We start from the raw sequence: 13066 nt of genomic DNA on the forward strand, positions 1-13066 counted from the left end.
AGGATGTTAACAGGCTGTTAAGGAGACTGAACCCCCGCAAGGCTCCTGGACCTGATGGTGTGTCCCCCTCCTCCCTAAGACACTGTGCAGATGAGCTGACTCCAGTGCTCACAGACATCTTTAACACCTCTCTGGAGTCATGCCATGTGCCAGCCTGCTTCAAATCCTCCACCATTGTTCCAGTTCCCAAGAAACCAAGGATCACTGGTCTTAATGACTACAGACCTGTGGCACTGACGTCTGTAGTCATGAAGTCCTTTGAGCGCCTGGTACTGTCCCACCTCAAGACCATCACAGCCCCCCTCCTGGACCCCCTGCAGTTCGCCTACAGAGCTAACAGATCTGTGGACGATGCTGTCAACCTGGCTCTTCACTACATCCTGCAGCATCTGGACTCCCCGGGAACCTATGCTAGGATCCTGTTTGTGGACTTCAGCTCTGCTTTCAACACAATCCGCCCAGCTCTCCTCCAAGACAAGCTGTCCCTGCTGCATGTTCCAGACTCCATCTGCCGGTGGATCACTGACTTCCTGACAGACAGGAGACAGCATGTGAGGCTGGGGACGAATGTCTCGGAAACAAGGACCATCAGCACCGGTACCCCCCAAGGCTGTGTACTTTCCCCTCTGCTCTTCTCCCTGTACACCAACTGCTGCACCTCCAGCCACCAGTCTGTCAAGCTGATTAAGTTTGCTGACGACACCACCCTCATTGGACTCATCTCAGATGGGGATGAGTCTGCCTACAGGATGGAGGTGGACCGCCTGGTGTCCTGGTGTGCTGACAACAACCTGGAGCTGAATGCCCAGAAGACAGTGGAGATGACAGTAGACTTTCGGAAAGTGCTAGCTCCATCACCCCCCCTCACCCTGACAGACACCCCCATCTCCACAGTGGACTCTTTCCGCTTCCTGGGTACCACCATCACCCAGGACCTCAAGTGGGAGCTCACCATCCACTCCCTCATCAAAAAGGCCCAGCAGAGGATGTACTTCCTGCGGCAGCTGAGGAAACTCAAGGTGCCAGCCAGGATGATGGTTCAGTTCTACACGGCCATCATTGAGTCCATCCTCACCTCCTCCATCACAGTGTGGTACGCTGGGGCCACTGCCAGGGACAGGCACAGACTGCAGCGTGTTGTGCGCTCTGCTGAGAAGGTGATCGGCTGCAGCCTGCCATCTATCGAGGACCTGTACGTCTCCAGGACTCTGAGGCGTGCAGGTCGGATCACAGCTGACCCTTCTCACCCTGGACACGGACTCTTTGAGCCACTCCCCTCAGGCAGGAGGTTACGGTCCATTCGGACCAGAACCTCACGCCACAAGAACAGCTTCTTCCCCTCTGCTGTTGGACTGTTAAACTGTAATTAATGCACTGCTCTGCACTGTCACTTCAGAAGATCACTTTAGTATAGTCACTGCACAATGACGACTATTTGCACTGTTTACTCCATCTTGCACTACTTGCACACGAGTACCACCTCACCGATCCATGTGGTACCTGTTACATTATTACATTATTACACTGTCCCATTCGATCATATAAGGGTCTATGTTTACCATTTCATCTGCCAAGTATTTTATGTTCTGTTCATTTTATGTCTGTCATGCCATGTCTGTCATGTAAATTTAGCCCTACTTTAGTTTATTTACTTAATTTTATCTTAGTTTTTATCTTATTGCATGTTAATTGTTACATGTTCTTTGTATGCACCAATCACTAAGGCAAATTCCTAGTAATGTGAACCCCCTTCACTTACATGGCAATAAACATGATTCTGATTCTGATTCTGATTCTGAAATGCACTTCAGATAAAAAATCAAATCAGATAAAAATCATTGTGACATATATGTCACATCGGCCCTTTAGCCAAAAAAATCTGTGAAAAAATGATGTGACATTATGATGAAACTCTTGAGGGTTAAAAGTCTCTCCTTCGAGCCGGATTTGAACCAGTGACCTAAGGATTTCAGTTTTATTGTCTCACTACAGTCCTCCGCTCTACCAACTGAGCTATCGAAGGGTGGGATGAGAAAGAAATGCCCGAGCACAGCCGAGTGTTCATAGTTGACTCAAACACGGGTCATCTGTGCTTGATTTGAAAGTCAGGATTGTGGATTGGATTTGTGTGTTCATAAAGACGTGAAAAAAATCAGACCAGATTTTCCTCATCCTGGATTGCAGCTTAAGACTTTGTGGTAGTATGACCACTTTACATCTTGACCATACTAGAATAGAATAGAATAGAATAGAATATATACTTTGAGGCAAGGCGTCTGGACTTGTAGAGTTTTCTTGAAGACTTTTCGCTGCTCATCCAAGCAGCTTCATCAGTTCTAACTGTTTGGTGGGAAACATGGTTTATATGTGGTTACAGACCTCAGTGTGTGGGTCTGGGTCAAACTTAAAAACAATAGCACTAAATGTGTCCATAACTGCCTGTGATGATCTGGCAGGTGTGTCTAACGACTGGCTAACGACTATGAAACTGCCGGAGGGGGACTGGTTGACAGCCCTTTGTTCTTGCTGTGAGTATGTGCAAACTTCCTGGGAATGGATGGAATCACTGCATTGTATGCTTCCTGGGGAAGCCACTCCATGCCTGTATGGACTCCCCAAGATTCACAAGGAAGAAGTCCCCCTAAGACCCATCATCAGCAGCACAAACTCAGTCACATACAACATGGCTAAGCACTTGGCTGAACTCCTGACACCACTGGTAGGACTTTGTGAACAAGGTGGAGAAGATCCGAATGGACCCAGACGACACTATGGCCTCATTTGATGTCACCTCCCTGTTCACCTGCATCCCTACATCAGAAGCCACAGAGACGGTAAGGACGTGCCTCACACAAGACAGCACACTCAAGGAAAGAACCAACCTCACGCCAGACCACATCTGTGACCTGCTGGACCTCTGCCTAACCACCACTTATTTCCAGTACAATGGGAACTTTTACAGACAGAAGCACGGCTGTGCGATGGGATCATCTGTGTCTCCTATTGTGGCCAACCTCTACATGGAAGAAGTGGAGAGAAGAGCCTTGAGTTCCTTTTCTGGAACCACCCCCACCCACTGGTTTAGATATGTGGATGACACCTGGGTGACCAATGAAGTGCAACGGTTCACAGAACACATCAACGCAGTGGACAACAACATCACATATTGAGGAGGACAGGAGCCTCAACATGGAAGTGTACAGGAAACCCACACACACGGACCAGGACCTGCTGTTTGGTTCACACCACCCACTGGAGCACAAACTGGGAGTCATCAGGACCCTGCAGCACAGAGCACAAACTGTACCAACCAGCTCAGAGGGGAAGAAGAAGGAGCAACAAAACATCAGGAAGGCCCTGCAAACCTGTGGCTACCCCAAGTGGGCACTCATCAAAGCCACTAAAACAAGACCCCCCAACAACAAGAAGAAGGACAACAACCGGCGGAGAAAAAACATCTCCATTCCATATGTGTCAGGAGTATCAGAGAAACTCTGCAGGATCTTCAACAACCATTGTATCCCGGTCCATTTCAAACCGATGACAACACTCAGACAGAAACTGGTTCACCCGAAGGATAAGATTCCCAGGGAGAAACACAGCAATGTGATATATGCAGTCCAGTGCAGTGAGGAATGCTCTGATCTGTACATTGGAGAAACTAAACAACCACTCCACAGAAGAATGGCTCAGCACAGGAGAGCCACCTCCTCAGGACAAGACTCAGCTGTTCACCTCCACCTCAAAGACAAAGGACACTCCTTTGAGGACAACAATGTTCACATTTTAGACAGAGAGGAAAGGTGGTTTGAAAGAGGAGTCAAGGAAGCATCTATGTTAAGCTGGAAAAACCTTCCCTTAAAAGAGGTGGTGGCCTCAGACATCATCTTTCTACCACATACAATGCAGGGATGCCATCCATTCCCAGGAAGTTTGCACATACTCACAGCAAGAACAAAGGGCTGTCAACCAGCCCCCCTCCGGCAGTCTCACAGTCATTAGCCAGTCGTTAGACACACCTGGCCCAGGCAGCCATGGAAACATTTAGTGCTATTTTTTGTGAGTTTTACCCAGACCCACCCACTGAGGTCTGCAACCACATATAAACCATGTTTCCCACCAAACAGAACTGATGAAGCTGCTTGGATGAGCAGCGAAACGTCTTCAAGAAAACTCTACAAGTCCAGACGCCTTGCTTCAATCGTCTCTACGTATTAACATATCATATTTTCACAGCAGTTTTAAGGTGTGTAGATACTCCTAAAGGTTAAATTAAGATTTTTTGTTGGTGCAGTAGTCAGCGCGCATATGAGAGATATTCTCACTAACATACTGCAATGTAGATGTCTTTGTTAAAAAAAGGACCATATTTCACTTGTTTGTGAGCAACCACAGCCGCAGTAGGCAGCGCGTCAGTCTCATAGTCTGAAAAGAGTAGTAGCCAGCACGTATACGAGACATATTGGCACTAACATGGGCACTGTATATGAAAAAAAGGCCTTAAACTTCCTGGTATTGTGTTCACAATGGTGGCATTGATCCCCAGCCTCTGTCACACAGTCTGTTCAGTGTGGGGCCCCTTAAGGTCTGTGTTCTACACATGCACAATGGGTAGGCAACCACCAGATTGTATAGTAAGCACTGACAGACACCTGCTTTTATGGTCATTTCCTCTGTACATTAACTTGTCGATGCTACTATTTAAAATTATGTACCTGTAAATGGTGAGTGTGTGTACTCTTTATTCAATGCTGTCTCTAAAAGTTGTGCCCCGTGTGAGGGTTGAACTCACGACCTTCAGATTATGAGACTGACGCGCTGCCTACTGCGCCAACGAGGCCTGAAAACTGGGACATATGGTCTTTTTTTTTTTTTTTTTTTTTTACAAAAATCTACAGCAGGGGTCTCAAACTCAACTTACCCGGGGGGCGATGGGGGTCGAGCCTGGGTGAGGCTGGGCCGCATCAAGTATTCCACAAAAAAAGCATTCAAATATTCCAAAAAACAAAATACAACTGGTCCGATCTTCTCAATCTTCCAGGTCAGAATAGGGATGCAAATTATCGAGGAATTCATTCATCGTAAATTGATATGCAGCGATTTTCCCTCAGTTTCACTAAGATTAAAAGCTAAACATTGTTTACTAAATAAAAACTGCATGTCATATTCCTTAATGAGTGATTTGCTGTACCATTGGGGTCCTAAAGGACCGGTGACACCTATGTCACCGTGGGTCCTTGAGGAAACAGGCTGGTTTGTTTGTAGGTGATTTTGTGTTTACAGACGCAGAGCTAGCAAATTTTAAAAAGGCTCTATCGACTTGCTAAAGGTAAGATTTGACCAGTCAAGGATTGGAATGACTACATAACACATCCTTCATTACATAAACGTGTTGTAAACACATGTATTGAACAAATGCACTTCAGATAAAAAATCAAATCAGATAAAAATCATTGTGACATATATGTCACATCGGCCCTTTAGCCAAAAAAATCTGTGAAAAAATGATGTGACATTATGATGAAACTCTTGAGGGTTAAAAGTCGCTCCTTCAAGCCGGATTTGAACCAGCGACCTAAGGATTTCAGTTTTACTGTCTCACTACAGTCCTCCGCTCTACCAACTGAGCTATCGAAGGGTGGGATGAGAAGAAATGCCCGAGCACAGCCGAGCGTTCACAGTTGACTCAAACACGGGTCATCTGTGCTTGATTTGAAAGTCAGGATTGTGGATTGGATTTGTGTGTTCATAAAGACGTGAAAAAAATCAGACCAGATTTTCATCATCCTGGATTGCAGCTTAAGACTTTGTGGTAGTATGACCACTTTACATCTTGACCATACTAGAATAGAACAGAATAGAATATATACTTTGAGGCAAGGCGTCTGGACTTGTAGAGTTTTCTTGAAGATGTTTCGCTGCTCATCCAAGCAGCTTCATCAGTTCTGTTTGGTGGGAAACATGGTTTATATGTGTCTGGCAGGTGTGTCTAACGACTGGCTAACGACTATGAAACTGCCGGAGGGGGACTGGTTGACAGCCCTTTGTTCTTGCTGTGAGTATGTGCAAACTTCCTGGGAATGGATGGAATCACTGCATTGTATGCTTCCTGGGGAAGCCACTCCATGCCTGTATGGACTCCCCAAGATTCACAAGGAAGGAGTCCCCCTCAGACCCATCGTCAGCAGCACAAACTCAGTCACATACATTTTAAAGGTACCAGTCAAAAGTCACTCAGTGGTTTTTCTTTGTTTTTATGACTTTCTACATTGTAGATTCATCCTGAAGACATCAGAGCTATGAAGGAACACATGGGAACCAAGCAGAATATGTTTGATGTTTGACATTCTTCCAAGCAGCCAGCTTTTGCTTTGATGACAGCTTTGCACACTCTTTGCATTCTCTCAATCTGAACTGAACCACCAATGCTGTGCAATGCTGACATCTAGTGGTGGAATCGCAGGCTGCAGCCTCCTCATTCCAAACTCAATCCCTCCTCCACATAAAGTCAGAAGTTCTAAATGTGAGTCATTAAATGAGAGGTTCCAGCAGAAACGTCCAAACATCTGAAGAGAAGCTGAGAAGCCTGAGATACAGGGGCTGCAAGCTGAGCTTCAACTGTTCCTGTTTAGACAATAAGAACAGATCATCAATGTCTTTTAATGTGTACAGTGGGTGCAGGAAGTATTCAGACCCCCTTAAATGTTTCACTTTGTTTTATTGCAGCCATTTGCTAAAATCATTGAAGTTCATTTTTTCCTCATTAATGTCCACACAGCTCCTCATACTGACAGAAACACACAGAGTTGTTGACATGTTTGCAGATGTATTAAAAAGACAAAGTGAAATATGACATGGTCCTAAGTATCAGAGCCTTTGCTGTGACTCTCATATATTGAACTCAGGTGCGTCCATTTCTTCTGATCGTCCTTCAGATGGTTCTACACCTTCATCTGAGTCCAGCTGTCTTTGATGATACTGATTGGACTTGATGAGGACAGACACACACCTGTCTGTGTAAGACCTTACAGCTCACAGTGCAGGTCACATACTGGGTGAACTGGGTGTCTCGGTGAGCTTCCACTCAACTGCAGCCTTCTTAAATTTTTTATTAAGTTTGGTGCTTTGTAGAAATTGAGTTCACATAGCTGCTGCTTTCAAAAAACAAGCTTCAAGGAAAGATTTGACATTTCTGAGCAGTTGTTGTAGTGAAGAACCATCATAGAAAACATTTCTGATCTCTCTCCAGACAGTATCACGCTGTCTTCAGGTGCTGTGGAAATGAATGTTGTGATGAGCATCCAAAAGGAAAAGGTGGGATTTCTAATAATCCCCAGTTTGCCAGATTAAAGGTTAAGAGCATCAAGGTCCTGTCAGTGAGTGCTGCTAACAGTGATTAGAAACGCCCAGAGGAGAAGGGTCGCAAGCGGAGCGGAGCAGAGCGCAGTTTTGGAGGGAAACCTTGTATTTTTCTTTTCTTTTTGTTTTTTTTTTCGTTCTGTATTGAACATTTTTCGTTAAAGGATTTTTTCTCGCTCCCTGCAGTCTTTTGGCTGTCGGGGAGTAGTTTTGTGTTTGGAAACTTTGTGTTTTTTGAAAGACTCTTTGACGGAGCGAAAGCGGGCCGATAATAAGGATGGTTAACACTGGCAACGAAAACAGGACTGGAGAAATGGCAAACCGAACGGAAAACGGACAAAAAGAGAAAGAAACAGTGGAAGAACAGGTGAGTATGGGGAAAAACCATTGACAGTAAAAAGTATGGACAGAGCTTCCGTGACGTCACCCGTTTGTTTCTGAATAGCCGTTTTGAGGCTCGGTGGGAGGTTCCGGGACTTGATGACCACCGCCATGTTGGCAGCGTCACGTCAACTAAAACTCCGATTATGGACAAAGAGGGGGAGCACGAGCGGGGTTTAGGGGGGCGGGCGATCGTGGAAACAGGAAACTCACGCTGTGATACGTCAACTGTCTGTCACTCAAGCGGCAACGCCCATAATTAGGCGTAATTTTAAGTCCGAATACAATTGAAACTAGTGAGTTGTAAAAAAATTCACCCCCCCTACAATTGACACTAGCAGAGAACCTATCATCTGAGACCAGAGTGGTTTTTTGTACCAGGCTGTAAACATGTTAATTTCTGCTGTGAAGTCGGCCATTTTAACATGGGAGTCTATGGGAAATTACTCGCTTTTGGAGCCAACCCCCAGCTGTTGCAGCGTGAATTACAAGTTTTGACACTTCCGCATGGGCTTCAACTTTGAGCCCCGAAGGTTGCCGCTTGGGAAAAACACGAGACGGGTAAACGAAAGAACGAATAGAAGGGAGGGAGAGATGGCCGGGAGGGGGGCAGACAGCCATGAAACCACGAGGTCGGAGTCGCAGAGAGAGGGAGAGAGGGAAAAAGCAGTTAATTATGAAAAAGATTTAGAAAACTGTGCATGTGGAACTGAAAGGGGAAGAAATAGTGTCCCCAATAGAGTTGATTAGAGTGGTAAGGTTGATGTACGGCAATATTTGTGCCTGCAGAAGCACGGGGCCAAACAAATACGAAATAACGATGGGAAGTCAGGCAGGGAAACTAAAGTTGATAGACGGCTTTAAAATAGGCAACACAGTGGTGGAGGGGAAAGAAATAAGTAATGATGAATTGGTGGTATCGTTTCTGGGTCTGCCCGTGTATGTCACTGACGGGGAAATATTAGAGAAACTGGAGACATGGCCTGTATCGGCGGTGTCCCCCATAAAGCGCCGTATGTGGCCGGGGACAAGGGTGTCTGATGGGACTCGCTTCGTAAAAGTAAAGTTTAACGAGGATGTGCAGTCTTTACCATACTCGGCCAAATTTAATACGGCAGGAGGAGCAGAATTTTTCCGGGTAATACATGACCGGCAGGTCCGAGTCTGCCGGATCTGCATTCAGCCGGGTCATATTGTGAGGGACTGCCCGGAATTCACGTGTAATAAATGTGGGGCTCAGGGGCACTATGCAAGAGTGCACACAGAGGGTGGAAAAATGCAGGGTGTGCTATAACCGAATGGACAGGTGTATATGTGTGGTGGAGAGCGAGGAAGGGAACGAAATGGATGAAGGGAATGATGAGTCCAACGTCGAGGAAGACGAGGACCAGGAAGCGGAGACTGGGGCGGAGCCAATGGCGCAGGCAGAGGAGCCAGCGGTGAGCGAGACAGGTGGAGGGACGGAGGCACTCCCTGCGAGGGAGGGAGCTCCGAGGGTGGGCTCTGCTCCTGAGAGGGCGAGGGGAGCTCCAAAAATGGGTTCTGCCTTGGGTCCCGAAGAGGAAGAAATAATGTGCACGCCTGAGCCAGGTAGTGTGAGGATCAGTGCAGCGACAGCTGTGGATGGGGGGGGAGTTCCCTGACCGGAGGCTGTCGCGGAGACGGCAGGAGCTGGTGCTCGGCTCTAGTTTAGACGACGTAGACGACCGGCTCCCAGTTAAATGCCTCTCCCATGTCTGTCGAGTCCACCTGTCGCTCCAGCACCTTCCTGCTGGCGGAAAAAAGCCAGAGAAAAGGAGACTGCCTCTGTCTCTGCTTTCCTGGGCCGGAAAGAGCTGTCCTCTGACTCTGACCTGGAAAGAGAAGCGGGGAGAAGATTGAGCAGGAGAAAAAGCACGAGAGGCAAAACGGAGCAAATACAAAAGGAAAAAGAATTAAAAAAAAAAATGATAATAAGAAAAAGATTCCACCTTACCTCTTGCAATGATAACCATCAATTCATTAAATATAGCAGGGGTAAGAACCACGGAGAAAATAACAGCGATATTAAAAAATATTCAAACTGACATAATCTGCCTGCAAGAGGTAAGGTGGAATCAGCAAAAGGAAGAGCATGCAAGGAAGACATGGGGAGGGGGTTTCTTTTTTGCCCCTGGGCCCCAGCTAACAGCAGGCACAGCGGTCCTGGTGAGACCGGGCTTCCCTCACAGTATGACCTGCATACATGCCGGCGATGAAGGCCGGCTGGTGGTAGTGGATGTAAAGTTAGGGGAAAAAATAATTCGTATTATTAATATATATAGTAGCAATAATGAAATGGAAAGAAAGGATTTTTATAGAAATAAACTAGATAAATGGATAACAAATCATAGTATTATTATAGGGGATTTCAATACAATACTAACTAATAATGATATAGCGCATAATGATATACGGAATGATATTAGTAGAAACGAATTATATAATATCATGGCAAAATATAGTCTCATAGACATCTGGAGAACCCTCAATCCGGGAGTCCGTGACTACTCCAGGAGACAACTAGTAAAAGGAAAACTAAAGCAGACCCGTATTGATCTGGCTCTGGTGTCTCCTGGAGTGGTCACGGACGTGGATCCCGTCGAATACGTGCCGAATGGATGGAGCGACCATTCTCTCCTCCGGGTGACTCTGGGAAGGACAGGCAGACCCAGAAACGGGGGGTTGTGGGTATTAAATAACGAAATAACGAGGGATAATTTTAAAAACAAAATATATAATTATTTAGAGGGAATTAAAAATGAAATGGAGGGAGCGGAAAATTTATTAGCATGGTGGGAGGGAGTCAAAAATCAAATTAAGAAAATGTGCATTTGGGAGTGTAAGAGGAAAAAATGGGAGGAAAACGAAGAGGAAAGAGAATTGATCGAAATTATTAAAACGGAAACGGGAAAAATCGCGAAAGATCCAGGGAGGGAGACGGGGATTCTAGCAGCGGCGCAAGGGAAACTTCACAACGTAACCACTAAAAAATGCAAAGCAGCAGCAATCAGGGCGAAAGCACAGTATTTGGTAGAGGGAGAAAAATCAACTAGTTATTTCTTAGGGCTGGAAAAGCAAAAGCAGGGGAGGGCATATATACATTCGTTAATAAACAATGAGGGAGGGAACAAAATACATTTGGAGGGGATTTTAAAAACAGCGCAAGCTTTCTACGGAAAACTGTTTGAAAGTGAAGGAACAAACGTAGAAGAAATGGTAAAACATGTAGAATACTTGGAGAAAAAATTAGACACAACGGACAGGGATCTCTGCGACTCCGACCTCACAACACAACAAATCATGGATGCAATAAAATCACTAAATACAAGGAAAAGCCCAGGATGGGACGGGTTGACGGCCGAATTCTACCAAGTGTTCGGCCGTTGCCTTGCTCCCATCCTGGGACAAGTATTCAGACATGTAGTGGAAAGACAAGAGGTCACAGAGGGGTTTGCTAAGGGAATAATCACGCTGGTGTACAAAAAGAAGGGGGGTAAAGATAAAAATTATAGGCCAATTAGTTAGATTATAAAATAGTAGCACGGGTGTTAGCCAATAGACTTAGAGTAGTGATAGAAGAGGTGGTGGGGGGCACTCAGGCATATGGCGTGCCAGGTAGAGACATTGCGGACTCGATCCTGGCCGTCAGATGTCTGATCAAGCACATGTGCACAACCACCGGGTATATAATTAGTGTAGATTTCGAGAAGGCTTTTGACCGCGTGGAACACTCCTTTCTGTGGCAAGTCATGGAAAGAATGGGTTTCGGAGAGCGGTACATAAATTGGATAAAGATTCTGTACAAAGGAGCCACGAGCTGTGTCAAGATAAATGGCGCATGCACCGGTGCGTTTCCGCTGAGCAGGTCTATCCGACAGGGCTGTCCGCTGTCTGCCATGCTCTTCACTCTGGTGACCGAGCCCCTGGCGGCAGCGGTCGCTCGAAATGTAAATATTAGAGGGATTTGTGTAGGTGAGTCCGCGTGCTGCAAAATGGTGCAGTACGCGGACAACACAAACATCACAGTAGAGGATAGGGATAGTGTCAGTGAGGTGGTGGGCACAATTAGAAAGTATTGTGAAGCATCGGGTGCTAGGATGAATATAAATAAATCACAGATTATGAGGTGTGGGGAGGCACAGAGCACTGACAACACGTGCGGGTTTAAGGAAGCAGAGGGGGAACTAAAGGTTTTAGGGGTGTGGTGTGGGAAGGATGAGGTGAGGGTGAACGAAAAAAACTGGAGTATTTTAACAGAGAAAATCAAAAGCATCATAAACTTATGGAAACAAAGACAACTGGGAATAAGGGGAAAAATAACAATAATCAACTCACTAATAATGTCAACCGTCAGTCATACACTGGCTGTCTGTCCCCTGTCCCCGCAGCAGGAAGCAAACATCAACAGAGCCATCGGCGGCTTCCTGTGGAGGTCCACGATGAACCAAGTGGCCCACGCTGTCATGATCCAGCCTGAGGAGAGAGGCGGCCTGAGACTAGTCAGCATAGGAGAAAGGAAAAAGGCACTCAGAATTAAACTAATACAAAAACTTATATCACCACACCACAATAAAATCTGGAAAATATTCATACAGAAAGACATGTGTCTCGGGCCGCCTCTGAACCTCTGGGCACTCTGCCAGAGGAGACCCCTGAAAAGGACGGGAGTGACAGATCCTCTGGCGGGGGAGATCGTGACAGCGTGGGCTGAGCTGAGACCTCTGCTGGAAGCCAGGGTCGACAGTGTCCTCCAGGCAGCCGCGCAGCCCCTCTTCCACAACCCAGAAGTTACCTGGGGAGGGGAGGAGGTGGTCTGCGCGGTGATGGAACGGGCCGGACTAGTCCGGCTCGGGGACGTTGTCGGCCCAGCCGGTGCCATCCAAACTGCGGGGATCCTGGCCATCTTGAGGGAGGGGAAAAAGAAGCATAATAAAAACAACATCATTGATATTTGTGACAAGCTGGAGGCTGCCATTCCTCTCTTTCTCAGGCCGGGGAAAGCTTGGAGGATTTTAGGACCAAAAAGACATATGACCTCCTGGTGAAGGAGAGGAGAAGACCGCCAGCAGCAGACCGGGCATGGAGAGGAGTTTTCCCCGGCCTGAGGGGAGACCGAGTCTGGGCCACGCTCAGGAGTGGCGCGGCCCCTGGAAACGTCCTGACAACCGACATCCGGCGGAGGCACAGGAGGCTGTTCTCCGGGGTCGTGCTGCACCAAATCAGCGGGGCAGCCGAGGAGACATTGGAACACCTCTTCCTCGACTGCCCCGCCATCAACAACTTCCTGGCGTGGCTCAGACGGACT

General features: G+C 46.8%; 2 non-coding genes across 2 annotated transcripts; both read right to left on the reverse strand.

The window, feature by feature from the left end:
- Positions 1-4767: 4767 nt before the first annotated feature.
- Positions 4768-4840, reverse strand: trnam-cau (transfer RNA methionine (anticodon CAU)). Its single transcript has one exon. It is a non-coding gene; the product is annotated as a tRNA-Met (tRNA).
- A 707-nt stretch (positions 4841-5547) lies between these two features.
- On the reverse strand, positions 5548-5638 carry trnay-gua (transfer RNA tyrosine (anticodon GUA)). The gene is given in 2 exon segments: positions 5548-5583; positions 5602-5638. It is a non-coding gene; the product is annotated as a tRNA-Tyr (tRNA).
- Positions 5639-13066: the final 7428 nt, after the last annotated feature.

Source organism: Parambassis ranga, unplaced genomic scaffold (assembly GCF_900634625.1).
Source record: "Parambassis ranga unplaced genomic scaffold, fParRan2.1 scaffold_32_arrow_ctg1, whole genome shotgun sequence".
Classification (NCBI taxonomy): Eukaryota; Metazoa; Chordata; class Actinopteri; family Ambassidae; genus Parambassis; species Parambassis ranga.